Raw genomic sequence first — 16,063 nt, forward strand, 5'->3', positions numbered from 1 at the left:
TTTTAGTCTATGAGTAGGTCACATATAAATACGCTTATCAAAGTTCTGTGGTCAGCAGCAGAATTTGTAGTGCCATATTAGGGCCAGAATGCAATTTAGACTTTATGTACCTATTTGTGAATAATTTATAAGAAGAACGAAAGTCCTGTTACTAAAGTATGATTATTTGTTCAACGAGTCATAATTTGAAGTAAAATATAAATAGTTTTTCAATTCAATTTGGCAAACACTCGAAAAATTCAGCCAGTAAGTATTAAAAGAGTATATTTAATTTAAATGATATAAAAATATCGAGTGATGCCATGGTTTTTGACGAATATTCTTGTATTATTTTTAAATAACATATTATATTTTACAGCTGTACCCCAAAGTATGTTGTAGAAATGTATAGAGTAATGCATTAATTGCATACAGATCTTTATTAAAATAAACACTATTAACCTAACATAGTGAATTAAATATATTTATTGAAAAGTTGTAGAAATAATATATTATTTCTAGAATTTAGGTAATAGTTTATCATGGTACTAGGTGATTGTAAATTGTAACCATACGAATGTATGTAACACACAGACTTATAACTTTATTAATGCTACATTTGTACATTCAAAGGTACTTTTTAGAGTTTTTAAATACATAATATAGTTATTTGCCATAATATTATACCATGTTTGCCTCATCCATTCTTTTTGTAAAATTCGTCTTTCTTTTTTTATAGTGCAATCATAGTTTTTATATTTATTAGTATAATATTTATTGTGGATTAAATTATTGGACAAAACGTTTTTGTTATTTGATAATTTTAAGTCATTTAGCCTACCTACCCTACAGGAGGATGACCCTTCTAATTTAGAGAATTTAGAATCGAACTCGGGACCTCTGCGTCTGAAGCAGGTGTACTTACCACTAGAACACAGAGGTGGTTTTGTCTGTCTCTTGTCATATTTCACCTCTTATGACATCCATGGGAAGAGTGTTGGTGGTCCTAATCCCATTCTACTCTGCCGGAACCACAATGCTTACATCTAAAATACGTAACACAAAATATTAATTTTTAATTGTTTAATTGCTCGTAAAGCACTCGCTCTCTAATTACACTGGCCATAGACAAGGTAATAACTGCCTCTATGGCCGCACAACCATAGACCACACCGTTAGTAACTTGTAATTCGTTTCACGCAACATAAACACTTTTGGTGTTGCAATACTTGCAGCGAGTCGACGACCTTGTTATACAAAATGTACCGATTAATTTCTGTGAGGTGTTTCGTCGGGATTAAGATTTTTTTGATAATCTACACGAATATTGGAAAGAGGTAAGATGTATTTTAGGTTTGTACCTCAAACTCAACTGGAATGATTTGAAAAATTATTTTATCATTAGATTAGTATTTTTTCCAATGAACATAAATTTTTTACACATACCGAATTACACATCAGCTGGAAACTTGCTGGCGGCTTGAAATGAAACAAATTAGCGCAATCGGGGCCCTGGTTAAGTATTTAGTTGGTGTGCTATCGTCCATACATCCTCGTTCGTTCGTTCGTTTCAGCCAAATGACGTCCACTGCTGGACAAAGGCCTCCCCCAAGGTTTTCCATAATGAACGGTCCTGCGCTGCCCGCATCCAGGCTCTTCCCGCGACCTTCACCAGATCGTCGGTCCACCTAGTAGGAGGCCTGCCCACGCTACGTCTTCCAGCCCGTTGCCACTCGAGAACTATTCTGCCCCAACGGCCATCGTCTTTACGAGCTATGTGCCCCGCCCACTACCACTTGATTTTAGCAATTCTGCGAGCTACATCCTTTTTATTGTTTTAATTTCACTTTTTTCGCCGCCAAAAGCTTTGCTTCATGACGTCATAGATGTGATATTCAGACGGTATGCAAGCATCGTTACTTTAATGCAACACAACGGAAACGCGTTCCGTTAACGATAACTCACGCCCGAAACGATTGAGTTCCTCATTCGGGACGACTACAAGGATATACACTTTTACCAGATATGGCACGTGGAGCAAGGACTTATCTATGTTATGAAAAGTTGCAGCCTTTCCAAGGGCCTTTAGTTTTTAACTCCGCTTATTTTCTCATTTTCTTTTTACACAATAACTTTCTCCTGGGATGTTTTCATTAGTGATCATCAAGCTGTAAATACACGCAGAAGTTGGAAAAGTTTTGATTTTGAACACTGCGTACATTTAAGGTAGACATTTTGTGTTGGATAACCCATTTATTGAGGCTTTAGGCTATAATAACTATAACATTAATAGGGGCGGAGAAATACTAGCTGTAAAGGAAAATTTGCAAAAACGGGGAATATTCTTCAAATTGGCTGATAGCGATGGCTCCTACGTATACTGGCGTAAGTGAAAAAAGTAAATTTTACAGGAGAGCCATTTTAGTGGCCAGAACCATATTTTTGGGTCATATCTTCTGACCTACTAAAACGAATTTAATGAAATTTCACATTTAGCCTTAACATGTAATGCTTTTGCTACTGCTGTTATCAATTTTTATACTTTTCTTATATATTTTGAGATTTTACGCATTGCCCTTTTACGTCGGCATATTTCTATAATTTCATGTATATTGTTCAACGTAAAGAGACTTAAATGACAACGTAAATATAATATTTTAAGCGATTACTCTCTTTATTTATGCATGTAATTATTTTAATTGTTATCATGTGCTATATCAATAATAAATTAGTTAGAAAAAGTCGTTTAATGTACCGTTTTACGTTTTAATGCAAATACGCCCATATACTGTGCTCGAGATTTAGTTAGGTCTTTTAACATAATGTGTCATATTTTAAAAAAATATAAATAACTTGAAAAAATCGAATTGCCTAAGGCGGGAATTGAACCCACGATGCCTTAGGCAGTTCGATTTTTTCAAGTTATTTATAATTTTCAAATTAGTTTGAGATGCGACTCTTAACGCTAAAAATTAAATAACTATATAATGTGTCATAATTTATAAATAAAACAATTTGCTAAATATTTTCATGGCTTTATTTAAGATTTGGATTATAAAAAATATACGTTTATGTAAGCAACTACTCGTATAGATTGACGAATCGTATGATTGGGCTTTATACGTGGCGTAGTTTTGCACATACGCCTATTTGCCTAAAATTTTATTTTGTATCTAATGGAAAAAAATTTTTTTTTCTTACTGATGTTATAGATTAGAGCAAAGTGAAATCATTGCTTAAATAATTGGAAAAAGGCGTAAGCGGCAGTTTCGCCCTTATACGTAGGAGCCATCGATAGTGACTTAGTTTCTTCCGCCACTTCTTCTCAGCACCAGCCCAAAATGTTGTCCCGAAGTGATGACAAGCTATATTTGGTTCGTGTTGTGTTTAAGTGTCCTGGAAAAGGCCTATGTACTGAATAAACTATTTTATTTCGAGTCGCATCTCAAACTAATTATTCGTGGGTTCAATTCCCGCCTCAGGCAGTTCGATTTTTTCAAGTTATTTATAATTTTCAAACTATTTTATTTATTTAAATTATTTTCACGCGTACGAAGTCGCGGACACTAATATAATATTAGTGTAAAAATAGAAGGGTCCCTTCCAGTACCCAGTGGGTTCATGTAAAGCGACGGTTGGACCCAGCAGGGCGGAACGACAGGATCCGACTGACCTTCGATGCACACTTTACTACATGCACTTGTACTGCTTGTAGGATAAGCAATAAACTGTTTTTTCTAGTTTAAATAACGACGTTAAGTTTTTACATTATGTCACAAAAGGATTTGTGAAAAGTTTGGGCATTTTCACAAAAAAATCTAACGCTCGTTGAATTTATTACCATTGTAACTACTAAATGTCAATTTAAACTAGTTTTCAATGTTCATTTAGACACCCCCAGACCACTTTTAGTTGGCCGATAGTTTGGTTGGGCTGTTGATCAGTATGTCACTATGAACATGTATGGAAGTGCACGCATTACACCCATTTGATATCGGCCGATTCCTCAACCTAAAATAATAGCAAATTAATGATAAAAAGTTCAGATAACAGACAGGTATAGTACCGGAGCGCTAGCAACCTGTCTTAATACTTGACAAATTCCAATATACGATATATATTAGTTATATACAAATATCAAAATACACATTGTTTTTCGCAAATATTATATCCACGACCTTCAATTACACGTGCACATATGCAGCTACACGCACACATTAATAGAAGTAATATATTTTTTATTTTTAGTACAGTCGGGCAGTAATTATGTTGTGTTAGATCTTGAGACCGATCATAACCGCCACAGGTGGCCCGAGCAGCAGCTTCAAAAAATGGACCTAATATTTTTTACAAAGTGAAACACTGAGGTCTGTATTATACACATGACACTTCAGTGTAAGTCTGCACTGAAAAATAGATTCAGGGCTACGGTTTTTCCAAATTAATATTGAAAGTGGACCAGTTATAGCTAATCTATTTGAATTTAAGCCTTGATATGAAACTTCTCAATTCTCGTTTATTTACTTGACAGACTATACAGCCTGACTTACTTGACATAAGTCCGTTTTCACCATCAATCCCTAATTTAAAATAAATAAAAAATTTGAAAACGGGCATTAATGTCCTCTGTCCCCTAGATGGGACAGAGGGCATCCTCCATCGCGTTCGGTCTTGAGCTTCATGTTTGATCTTGCTCCAAGACTATATGAAAGAAGATTGAATGAGAGTGAGAATTTAAATGAAGATTAAAATAAATATTTTGCACTGTTACCAAACTTTCGGGCCGACTGTACAAAATGCACGTGCAGTAAATCGAGGGCTTTAGATAAAACTTATCGTCTGCACTTATCCGTATCAGATATTATCATAATATTGGAAAAAGTCATATTGTGACGTCATGCTAAAATTTACTAGCACTTTGCACTAGTCTTTGCCTGCGGCTGCGCTTGCTTGAAGCGGAATGTAATGTATCTCAACATAATAAACTCTCGTCATCTAAATAAGTTACTTATCCATTTTTTCAAGTCTGCAGTAGATAATATTATAATCATGTCGTTGACAATTTCAATTACTTTTTTGTAACATGAGAGCGCGTTTCCACTTACATTTAGCTGGATTGAGCCATAGAATGAGCCATCTTATGGAGGACTAGAGCCTTTTTATCGGACGCCTAGGCAAATCGGTGTAATGTGCGTGCAATTTCATACTTGTTCATAGCCTAACTATCGCCCGACAGAAATCTGTAGTTTGCGAGGGATTCTAAGTTATCCAGGACGGCAGCCAGATTGTGACGGCAATAAAATTGTTACTACAACCCAAACCATAAAAGAAGATGAAGATGAAAACGAAGAAGTATAACAAAATAATATTCAGTGAAGATTGATTTTTTTTTTGGACAAAAAGAAGATTCAATTTTTTATCGGACAGCAACGAAAATGCCCGATTTTTTATCGGACAACAACAGTGTACACTGGCGTTCAGTAGCCAGACAGTAACATCACAATACAATGCGTAGTTAGTCTCAAATTCCTATTGTCCGCGACACGATAATTTCCGAATAATGTGACATTTGACGACACAAAGTAATTTTCGAATCGGATGCTTTGACAAGTAATTAGTAATTATACATTTTGACAAGTCGATTGTTCAACATCCGCTGGCAATGGGCACAGGAACTGCAATGAAATTGAATGATACAGTAGGTTGAGTTTTATTAATAGAGTTTAATCAGAATTTTATGAATTACGAATCACATTACAATATTTAGAAGATACATAATGAGATTAAGCTCTAATTTTGGAGGTAACACTAGATCAGTGTCGGTAAGTATAAAAAGTCCGTTTATCAGATTCAATTTTGTGTCAGATTCGCAGGATTTTCACAATGACTGATCCTGTGCTGCCCGCATCCAAGTGTTTTCCGTGACCAGATCGTCGGTCCACCTAGTGGGAGGCCTGCCCACAGTTACGTCTTCCAACCTGTGGTGGCCACTTGATAAATTTTCTGCCCCAACGGCCTGTTCGAGCTATGTGCCCCGCCCACTTTTTAAAGAAAAGTAAAAAAGTGTTTATTTCTTAGATGACAAATGTACAGTTTTAGTCTATCGGTCTCTGCACTAAGCGTACGGTTTTGGCAGTACAGGTAGTACGGTTTTGCCTGTACCTAACGTACGTCTTGACAGGACGTATAAAGTTACTTCCATTTAAGTTTTGCAATTCTTTAGGCTATGACGGTTATGTGAGTCTATGAGTTAGTTACTGGTTGATAGATAAAAATAATGTATTTTCATTCATTTTCTTTCCAAGGTCTTCACTGGCGAAGCTGCAACATCAATTACAACAATTATAACTCGCAGGTGAACGCACTCCGGGAGGGTCCTGTAATAGGTCGTATCCCGCAATCACTGCGCAGGAGTTGCGACGCGTGAACTCGCGAACACGCAGCGATCACACGGGGGAAAATTTTGCCCTCTCATTTTATTGTGAAAGGTCAGTGTAATGATAAAGACATGCATATTTTATTTCAAAAGACATCGATTTTAGAGCACAGATTGAAGATGTACAAAAAATCGATTCCGACCTCTCATTCCCATCACTTCAAGTCCTGTGTAACAAAAAATTGATACAGAAAAGAAGTCTGGATATTTTTGTAAGTAGTACAATGTCTTGCTATCCAACAAAATGATTTGAAGTAGTAATTTTGAATGTTGATGTTACGATATGTACTTAGTATTATTAAGTACTTATCTCTAACAAGCGTGTGTGTGTAAATTTATTACCAAAACAGAATTATAAAACGAAAAGGCTAGGCTACCTATCAGAATACCTAACGATGCGGTGATATTATTGTAAGAAATACAGCATTAATCGCATCCAGATAAGATATTTTGTTTTGAAATTCATTTAATCAGTCATTAGGAACAACAGCTTGTATGCAATGAGTGCAAAATATTATTTTTTAAACAAAAGTAAATATAGGTCGTGTGACGGACTGTTTACCACTATCGCATAGCATTATCTCAAACGTAAAACCTGAAAAACTAAAATGCCCAAGGCAGGAGGATTTTTTGCTGGCCCTGGCCACAAATTGGTAAACTTGGCGAATTTATAGCATTTCAAATTCAAAAATAGTGATATCTGCAGCAGTATAGTTTCATGTTGTTTTAAATTCTCATATAAATTCTAATTCTAGTCTATTCTGACTACTCGTGCTTCTGGTTGAGTTTCATTGGAGGCCTTTAGATCCTGACTATACAGAAGTCGCAGAGGTATGAAAACGTGGTGGACGTGGAATGGTCCCGTCAATGGGGGCGTTAGGCCGTAAATAGCATTGTTAGCGCTAGTAAGTAACTGCTACAAAAATATTGGAAAACGTCACTTTTGAAGTTAGCAAACGTGTCCTCGACGAGAAAATGCTAAAATTTTCGGTGGTTGCCATGGCGATTGCCATTTTGCTAACAAATTCTATTTTCGGCCAAACGCCCCCATTGTAATTCGTTTGTAGGCTACAAACGAATTACAATGGGGTTGCCAGGCGTCCGGCTTTAGCCGGACATGTTTGGCTTTTTAGGGGCTTGTCCGGCCAAATATTGTCTTGTCCGGCCTGTCCGGCCAAATATTGTATTGTCCGGCCTGTCCGGCCAAATATTGTCTTGTCCGGCCTGTCCGGCTTTTGTTAGGCTTTTTATGTGGCTGCCGCGCCAGTCGAAACTCGAGCCACAGAATAATGTTCATTCCGTCTCCATCCATGTCCGGCTTTTAGGGTAAAATGTCCGGCCAAATGAAGCACAGAGTCCGGCATTTGTGTTTTTGGACCTGGCAACCCTATTTGTAGCCAAAGACAGCTTAAAAAACCGCCAATAAAAAAATATTTCTTTCTTTCCTAAATAATTTTCTTTCAATATTATGTGAAGGGTTAAAAAGTCGTATAGTGTGACCGGCGCACTGCGCCGGCGCATGTCAGATGGACACCTGTCAACCTCGGACGCGGTGCGTAGCCGTGCACCATATTGCTACTTGATTACATACTTCGTATTTTAGATTCACTATACGAGTACTTGCATATTGTGTATGAACTCAACTTGTAAGAATTGGAACTAAATCGACGCAATTTTTAACCGATTTAAAAAAAGGAGGAGGTTCTCAATTCGAGTGTAAGTATGATTTATTAACACAACAATTAAGCGCTACGCAACATGTAGGCAAATCTGTCAAGAAGAAAATTACCTGAGACACCAGAATTTGATCCTAAAATCGATTTTCACCACAAGATTTGAGAACAACATTGACATTATATATAGTTAAATAATTTTAAAATCAACTATACATAACAAAACGCTCTGTTAACATAACGTTCTTTTAGCAAAAGTATAGTTTTTATTCAACTACGAGTTAATACAGGCTGTTAAACTAACATATTTATTTATGAACTACATAGACTAAATATTTACAATTTTTTTTTTCAATTTAACCAAACAACCTAACTTACGTACCAAAATCACTGCCCATCACGATCTTCGAAACCCTTAGCTAAAGAAAGGGGTAGTGCGGAATCGATTCGTCGTAGCGAAGATGCGCAGGCGACGATGATGGCGAGACAAATCGCCGACTGATTGCGTTGCGTCCAATTTGGACACTCAGACACAGAAAGGTTAAGCCTTTTTGACAAGTCTTACCACCAATATTTGTGAGAGTAGGATAGTATGCTGACCTATGTTCTTCTGATTAATTTCGCTGCGGATTCAACGCCAGATTAATTGTCCCCCAGGACAAACTTGGCCTTCACTGGTTGTAAGTATTTTTATTGACGTTCAAGTTTGTGGATCCTGGCCGTCAGCGAGAGTTTAGTCACCTGCTTCAAACCCAGAGATCTCGGGTTCGATTTCCAGTGGTTTGGTTGGTTGTAGTACTTGATCTAAGTCCGCCTGGCTAGCTACTACCATGACCATCTCACCAAAAGTCTGTCGCAGCGTTTTGCGTTCTGACAGTTGGGGGAATTCCTCTATGGTTGAGGATCCCGGGTGAAACTCGCTTCCACCTTTGCCCTGATCATCACTCTCCATCAGGTGATATGGGGGCCAAGAGCGTTCTCGTTGTGGACAAAAAAAATACATACGTCTTTTTTAAAAGGCAACTGTTTAAAAAGTTATTGAGAATGAAAAAAATTGAAGATTCCTCATCTCAGTCATAAGGATACGAAAAATTTGTTAATTAAATTAACGTCACAGCGGAAGTGATAGATAACCACGAGCGAGCATCGCTTCCTCCCGAATTGGGTCAAGCGTGAGTTCATTAACACGCTGCGCGGGCGCACATTACAGCGTCTGTTTATTATGACATAATGTGTTGTTCTTAAACACTTATCTAAATATGCGGCAGCGTCTCAGCGTCGAACCAAGTTCAAGCCGAGAATATGGAACTACCGATATAGCACTTAAACTGGTGATATAGCACTTTAAACTGGCGATACTCGTAGCAGCCACGACTGCTATGTTAAGAGATCCATTTGGTGATACATTTGAAATTTCAATAATTCTTTTAACTGTGTTCAAGTGACATCAAAGGTTTATTTAATTATTATTATTAATTATTGCATATTTTATTAAGTTTTACAAAATCTATGGAGGAATCGCCATTTGACAGTTTTAGTATCAACATTTGACGGTTTTTACTAATAAGACAATACATGTTTTTGTGGTGTTACTTTACTCCTTGTGGCAACCAAAACTATCATTATTTGACTCGTGATGGACTTAACTATGAAAGAACACCTGTTTAATCAGTCAATCACACTCTTAAAACTGTTTTTTTAAATTGAGTTTCAATCAGATCTTATTCATTTATTAATCGTGTCTGAAATCTGTGCGCGACTGTACAACGTCGATGAGCTAGTGATGTGTTCACGCGTTGATCGATTTGGTCTATCCAGGGAATGGACAAAAAATGGACACTTCGCTTTTGAGAGACCCATTACGGCCACTTCAAGTTCGGGTTATAAGGAGTTTTTGTTACAAAATAACGAGTATTTGATCTTTATGTTGATTGATATTGACTGGAATTGAGTCGTTAGAAATGACAAAAAGTTTTTGTGAATGGTTACCTATAGAACGACTTTACTTACTTATTTCTTTCTAAGCCCAGATAATAATTTAACGCAGGACGCAAGTAATTTATGTCTGTATCGAACTGAATTCAAAAAATAAAAATCACGACACAATATCAGAAGATGATATAAATGTGATATTATTATAGTGACTGAGTTTCTTGCGCTGCTTCTTCTCAGCACTGTGCACTGGCCCATTTATTGTCCTGAAGCAGTGGTAGGGTTAGTTAATACTGGGACGTGTGCAAGTGCTTTTTAAAAGGCTACTACTTACTTGCAAAAATAAAATGAGTTTTTTAGTTTTATGAACAACGGATAGATAACCCCTAGGCTGGGTTGCACCCATCTTACTTTAACTTTAACAAACGTCAAGTCTGTCAAACACCATACAAAAACACCGGTTATAATTATATTTACCGTTAAAATTAAAGTGGTGCAACTGTAGCTTGAAATATTTTGCTTTAAAACTCGTTACAACAATTAAATAGAGAGAAAATCAAATCAAAATACATACACTTATCGTTTGTTTGGGTTTTATGTAGATAGACTGTAGACCATGTGGTACGGTTCAACAACCGCTTCACTTACAATCGGCCATTCATAACTAAAGTCGATGAATCTGATTAATTAACTTGTGTCCATTGATAAGTACCTTTTCATGTTATTAATAAGAAATTAAGTCATATTTTAGAGATTGTTGCGAAAAAAAAGGTTTCCATTTCACGAGTCATAATTATAAAAACTTTATATTAACCCAATCAAAAGTTCTATGTTTCAATTAAATAACTTTTAAAATCAGCATGAAAACTTATTTACTTAGGTAGGTATCGTAATTATGACGCAAAATCAATTAAATTTATCTAAGTATTACAGTTAAATACTGCTAGTATTTACTATTGGTATTACATTATTATGTATTCTGTTCTGTGGTATTACATAAAATTGGATCATTGTTTTAATAAAAACCTAACTGTAATTTAACTTATAAAAATTAATAAACTTCAAACTGCAAGTCCAACGTTAATCATTCTATTGTTGCTGATTTTAATCGGTGTTTAAAATACAAAAAACCGGCCAAGTGCGAGTCGGGCTCGCACACCGAGGGTTCCGCCGTACAAACGTAGCGGTTTACAATTTATGACGTATTAAATCAAATTACTTACTTGATTCCGTTGCGAGTAGTGGCGAATTTCAAAATATGCGGTATGATTATTTTTTATTTATTTATTTTTCCTATATTTGCATTATAGGTAGGTACCTACCTCAGCGTTTTGAATTTTTGCGTTGATTTAGAATTTCTCACAGTTTAGAGGCAATTAGATTTAAGAAGTGTTTGATATGAATTTCAACTTTAATATCTCTACGCGTTCATGTGAAAAAGGGTAGGTAGTAAGTTTATAATTATTAAAAAAATATTTTATGTCATGTAAGCAAAAATAATATTTTAAATTTTATATAACTTCAAATTTATCATTTTCGCAATTTTTCCTTTATCTGTACTATATAACGTTGCTTCGTGCCGAATTTCAAGATTCTGAGTTCACAGGAAGTACCTTGTAGGTTTTGATTCCCTAGCGTGTGACGGAAATTCGTCTAAGGTGTCGGTATAAACTGCTGTATCTTTTGATCGCGTTAACTTAGAAGTTTGATTTTTTTACTTCTTAAAGGGACAATAGATCTAGGTATTTGGTATAAATTTCAATTTGATACCTTTATTCGTTCGTGAGAAATAAGGTAGTAAGTTTCATTTTATTAAAATATTTTTATTATATTATATAACAAAAAAAATGAAATTTTCGCAATTTTTCCTATATTTGCATTATATGACAATGCTTTATGCCAAATTTCAAGATTCTGAGTTTACGGGAAGTATCCTGTAGGTTTTGATTCCTTTGCGAGTGTCGAAAATTTGTTGAAAATATCGACATAATCGGCTGTATCTTTTGATTGGCTTGGCTTAGAAGTTTGATATTTTCACAGCTTAAAGGGACAATAGACCTGAGTATTTCATGTGAATTTCAGCTTGATACGTTCACGCGTTCTTGAGATAAAGGGTCTTGACAGACGGACGGACGGACAACAAAGTGATCCTATAAGGGTTCCGTTTTTTCCTTATGAGGTACGGAACCCTAAAAATCATACAAAAACGTGTTGCTGATAGAAAATCATTACATATTATCATTGAACATGCTCGTAACATTGATATTTTAGCTAATTAGTACTTTATTACGTTGGTGATATTAATTAGTCAATGTGTGAACGGCGAAGGTTGCTTGTGGTTGCACCATCTTTAACTTTGACAAACGTCAAAAATCTGTCAAAATCCATATAAAAAGCACCGGTTATCGTCAAAGTTACGGTCAAAGTAAAGTGGTGTAACTCAGCCTAAATGTGTCAGACCCAGAAGTCCCAGGTTCGATATCCAGTGGGGTCAACAGTGTCTGCTAGATAAGATTGATGGTGGCTGGGTAGCATCTACCGTCTTGTATAAGTCTGTCGCCTTAACAACAATGTTAACATTAACAGCATTATTGCGTTTCGACAGTTGGAGGTAAGATAGCCAGTTCCTCTATAATTGAGGATTCCAGTTGAAGCTCGCTTCCACCTTCGTCCTGATCATAATTTGATCAGGACGAAGGTGAGCAAGCAAGAGAGATGATGGCCAAGAACTTCCCTGTTATGGTTAAAAAAACTTACTCAGCATCTCAGGCTAAAAAAACTAGACATGCCACGAATATTCGGCTACTATTCGGTATTCGGCCTATTCGGCCGAATAATAGGTACTATTCGGCCGAATACCGAATACCAAATCATGGAGAAAAAAAAGACACATCATATTAATCAAGATTTGTCTTCATTATCAAATTTCAATACTTTAATAAGTAAAATTAATCAGCGGTAAGTTGTGATGGATAAAAACAAGCTTTTCAGCATTTGACGGAAGCAAACGATTACGCTTTTCATCATAAATGATACCAGCTTCATAAAACAACCTCTCACTATACAGTGTGTCCGGGCATGTAGTGATCAAACTTTAAGGGCGTAATCTATGGACAATTTTATCGATGAAAATACTTCAAATTTGGGGCCTGACCCATTTCTCGAAAAATTGCATCGATTTAAGTTTTTAATTTTTAGTTTACACCTCTTCTTTAAAAAACAAGTGAAAGCGTGGGTAGCTTAACATTAATAGGCAAATATTTTATATCATGCGATAGCCAATAAAATTATCTATTAGTAGAAGAAAAAAGCAGACACAAGTTTCATACATTTTATTGGAGTAAGAATGGATTTAATTAGAAAAATACATTACTTTTTTCACTTCTTTTTCAATTATTTCCCAACACAAGAAAAACCAGGTCGTTAAGGTATGTTTTATTTGCATTGTATTTTTAGTATTTGAGCTTTTCTACAAAACGAATGTAAATTTATTCGTCTACGTCTATTAGTTTCGACGTAATTGTTGAACAAAGATACCCCTTCCCAGCGGTTTCCATAGTAATCAGAATAGGCTGTGTGATTCTTTCAGGCAGTGCATTTTCGCATGTCGCGTGCGCTATGGAAACCGCTGGGGAGGGGTATCTTTGTTCAACAATTACTTCGAAACTAATAGACGTAGTCTAATAAATTTACATTCGTTTTGTAGAATAGCTCAAATACTAATAATACAATGCAAATAAAACATACCTTAACGACCTGGTTTTTCTTGTGTTGGAAAATAACTGAAAAAGAAGTGAAAAAAGTAATGTATTTTTCTAATTAAATCCATTCTTACTCCCATAAAATGTATGAAACTTGTGTCTGCTTTCTTCTTCTACTAATAGATAATTTTATTGGCTATCACATGATATAAAATATTTGCCTATTAATGTTAAGCTACCCACCACGCTTTCACTTGTTTTTTAAAGAAGAGGTGTAAACTAAAAATTAAAAACTTAAATCGATGTAATTTTTCGAGAAATGGGTCAGGCCCCAAATTTGAAGTATTTTCATCGATAAAATTGTCCATAGATTATGCCCTTAAAGTTTGATCACTACATGCCCGGACACACTGTATACGCTACTCCCGGGAGAAGAAAGATAAACTTTAGCAAATTTCGAAAGGTTTGGGTATTGTTTTTCATTAGCTGACCACCATTTGTAAGGATCAGCTTTCCGATCTAGTCGACTTGATTTCAAATAAAAATCCGTCTCATTTGCCACAGTATTCTTCTCCACGTTCTCCTCATCATTACTATTTCGCATATTATCTTTAGCGACTTCCTCAAAGCAGTTCCAGAAACAGTCGTGTATTTCAAATGACTTATCCTTTTCGTTCAAGTTTCTTTTCTTACGACGTGGAGAAGAATCGTCATCGATACTACTAGACTCATTATCATTACAACTTAGTTTCAGAGCTACTACACAGCAAATAATTGGCCAGTTTATTATTTTCACTACAAATCTCATAATATTTCTATACACCTGAGGTATTATTATTTACGCACTCGACTAGCATGTACTTTGTGCCGAATATTCGGCCGCCGAATATTCGGCGCTTCGGCCGACAGCGTTGCCGAATATTCGGTATTCGGTATTCGGCCAAATCACTATTCGTGGCAACTCTAAAAAAAACTACAAAATTCATTTGAAATAAGATTTTTTCTTGACAACAGCTACTGTTTCTGAAATTGCCCTAAAAATGTTCAACCTGCAACGGAAACGTGGCCGCAACGACCAGGTGCAGTGTTTTTGTGGTCGGAGGGGTAGGGAGGGGGAGGGGAACCAAAATGTGTTTTCAATCAATCATCAAGGACGAGGTTCCGAACTGCGGTAATCTGTTACGGATTTCACAGGGGGATATGCGATGGATTTAACCACATCCTTTTAAAAAAGATGGAACTGTAACTTAAATTTTGAAATTGGAACGAGTCGGTTACTCCTTCCAATTTCAAAATTTAAGTTGTACAGTTTTCACTACTCGTAATATAAGGTGGAATTTTGAAGTGCAACCTGAAGGGAAAGTTCTCTTAATACCGATGATAGAAAGTTTTACTCAAAGAAAACACAGGCTCTATTTTTGAAAAGAAACAAAACTGCATTCAAAGATTTCCGAAAAATTCTAAAATATAGCAATTTTGTAACTAGCTTGAATCTGTACTTAAGTTTGAACCAAGTTTTAAGCTTCGTTCTAATTTAATCCCACCTTATCGGGGTCATTCATCTTATAGTTATGCCAAGTCATAATAAAGTTGAAGCATGATGTTACCTAAGACCTAAACCTATTGGAATTGCAAAATGGTGGCCTTGAAACATGAGCCTGTGCAAGACCCGGATCTAAGATTCTAGGCAAGTAGGTATTATATTTGCTCTATGCCTTCATAGGTACTACCTACCTACTACCTACTCTTGGATTTACCTACGACTTTCTTCACCTACCTTATGTCAATAAATTGATTTTTTGATACTTTATTTTTTAATTAATTTCCAGTATTGGATATGGGTAAATGTTAGTTAATTAATTAATTCGTTCGTTTCAGCCGAAAGACGTCCACTGCTGGACAAAGGCCTCCCCCAAGAATTTCCACAAAGACCGGTCCTGCGCCGCTCGCATCGAACTAGGTAGAAAAAATATCTTTTGTAAAACATCACCATTCTGGACTAAAAAATACCTTCGTTCATCAACTACGTATTTTTTATACAAAGTTCTTCAGACCATTAAAAAAAATGAAAAAATGTTTTCTCGTTCCTTTTTGTAAGCAAAAACCGAACATTCATAGAAAGTTATTTTATAGCGGTATGACAGACAGACGGACTATATTTTACGCAACATCTGCAGCGAGCGGAAACAGTTTTTGTGTGCACCGCAAACTTACACCGATTTCCGTTATAAATACATAAATAAATATGTAGGTCAATATGTCACTAACGTTACAAATATATTTACATCTGGAGAAAATGTGGTTTAAATTACTAGATACACTCAAAAAATAATTAACAAATA

At 35.9% G+C, this 16,063-nt stretch overlaps 1 long non-coding RNA gene across 2 annotated transcripts in view; it reads left to right on the top strand.

Annotated features, from left to right (window-relative positions):
- The window catches only part of LOC135081123 (uncharacterized), a 59,730-nt gene extending 58,959 nt beyond the window's left edge, over nucleotides 1-771 (top strand). For both annotated transcript variants that reach the window (XR_010259126.1, XR_010259127.1), the window contains exon 3: nucleotides 18-771. This is a non-coding gene — a long non-coding RNA (uncharacterized LOC135081123). The remainder of the gene's footprint in view (nucleotides 1-17) is intronic.
- Nucleotides 772-16,063: the final 15,292 nt, after the last annotated feature.

This window comes from Ostrinia nubilalis, chromosome 19, assembly GCF_963855985.1.
Source record: "Ostrinia nubilalis chromosome 19, ilOstNubi1.1, whole genome shotgun sequence".
Lineage (NCBI taxonomy): Eukaryota > Metazoa > Arthropoda > Insecta > Lepidoptera > Crambidae > Ostrinia > Ostrinia nubilalis.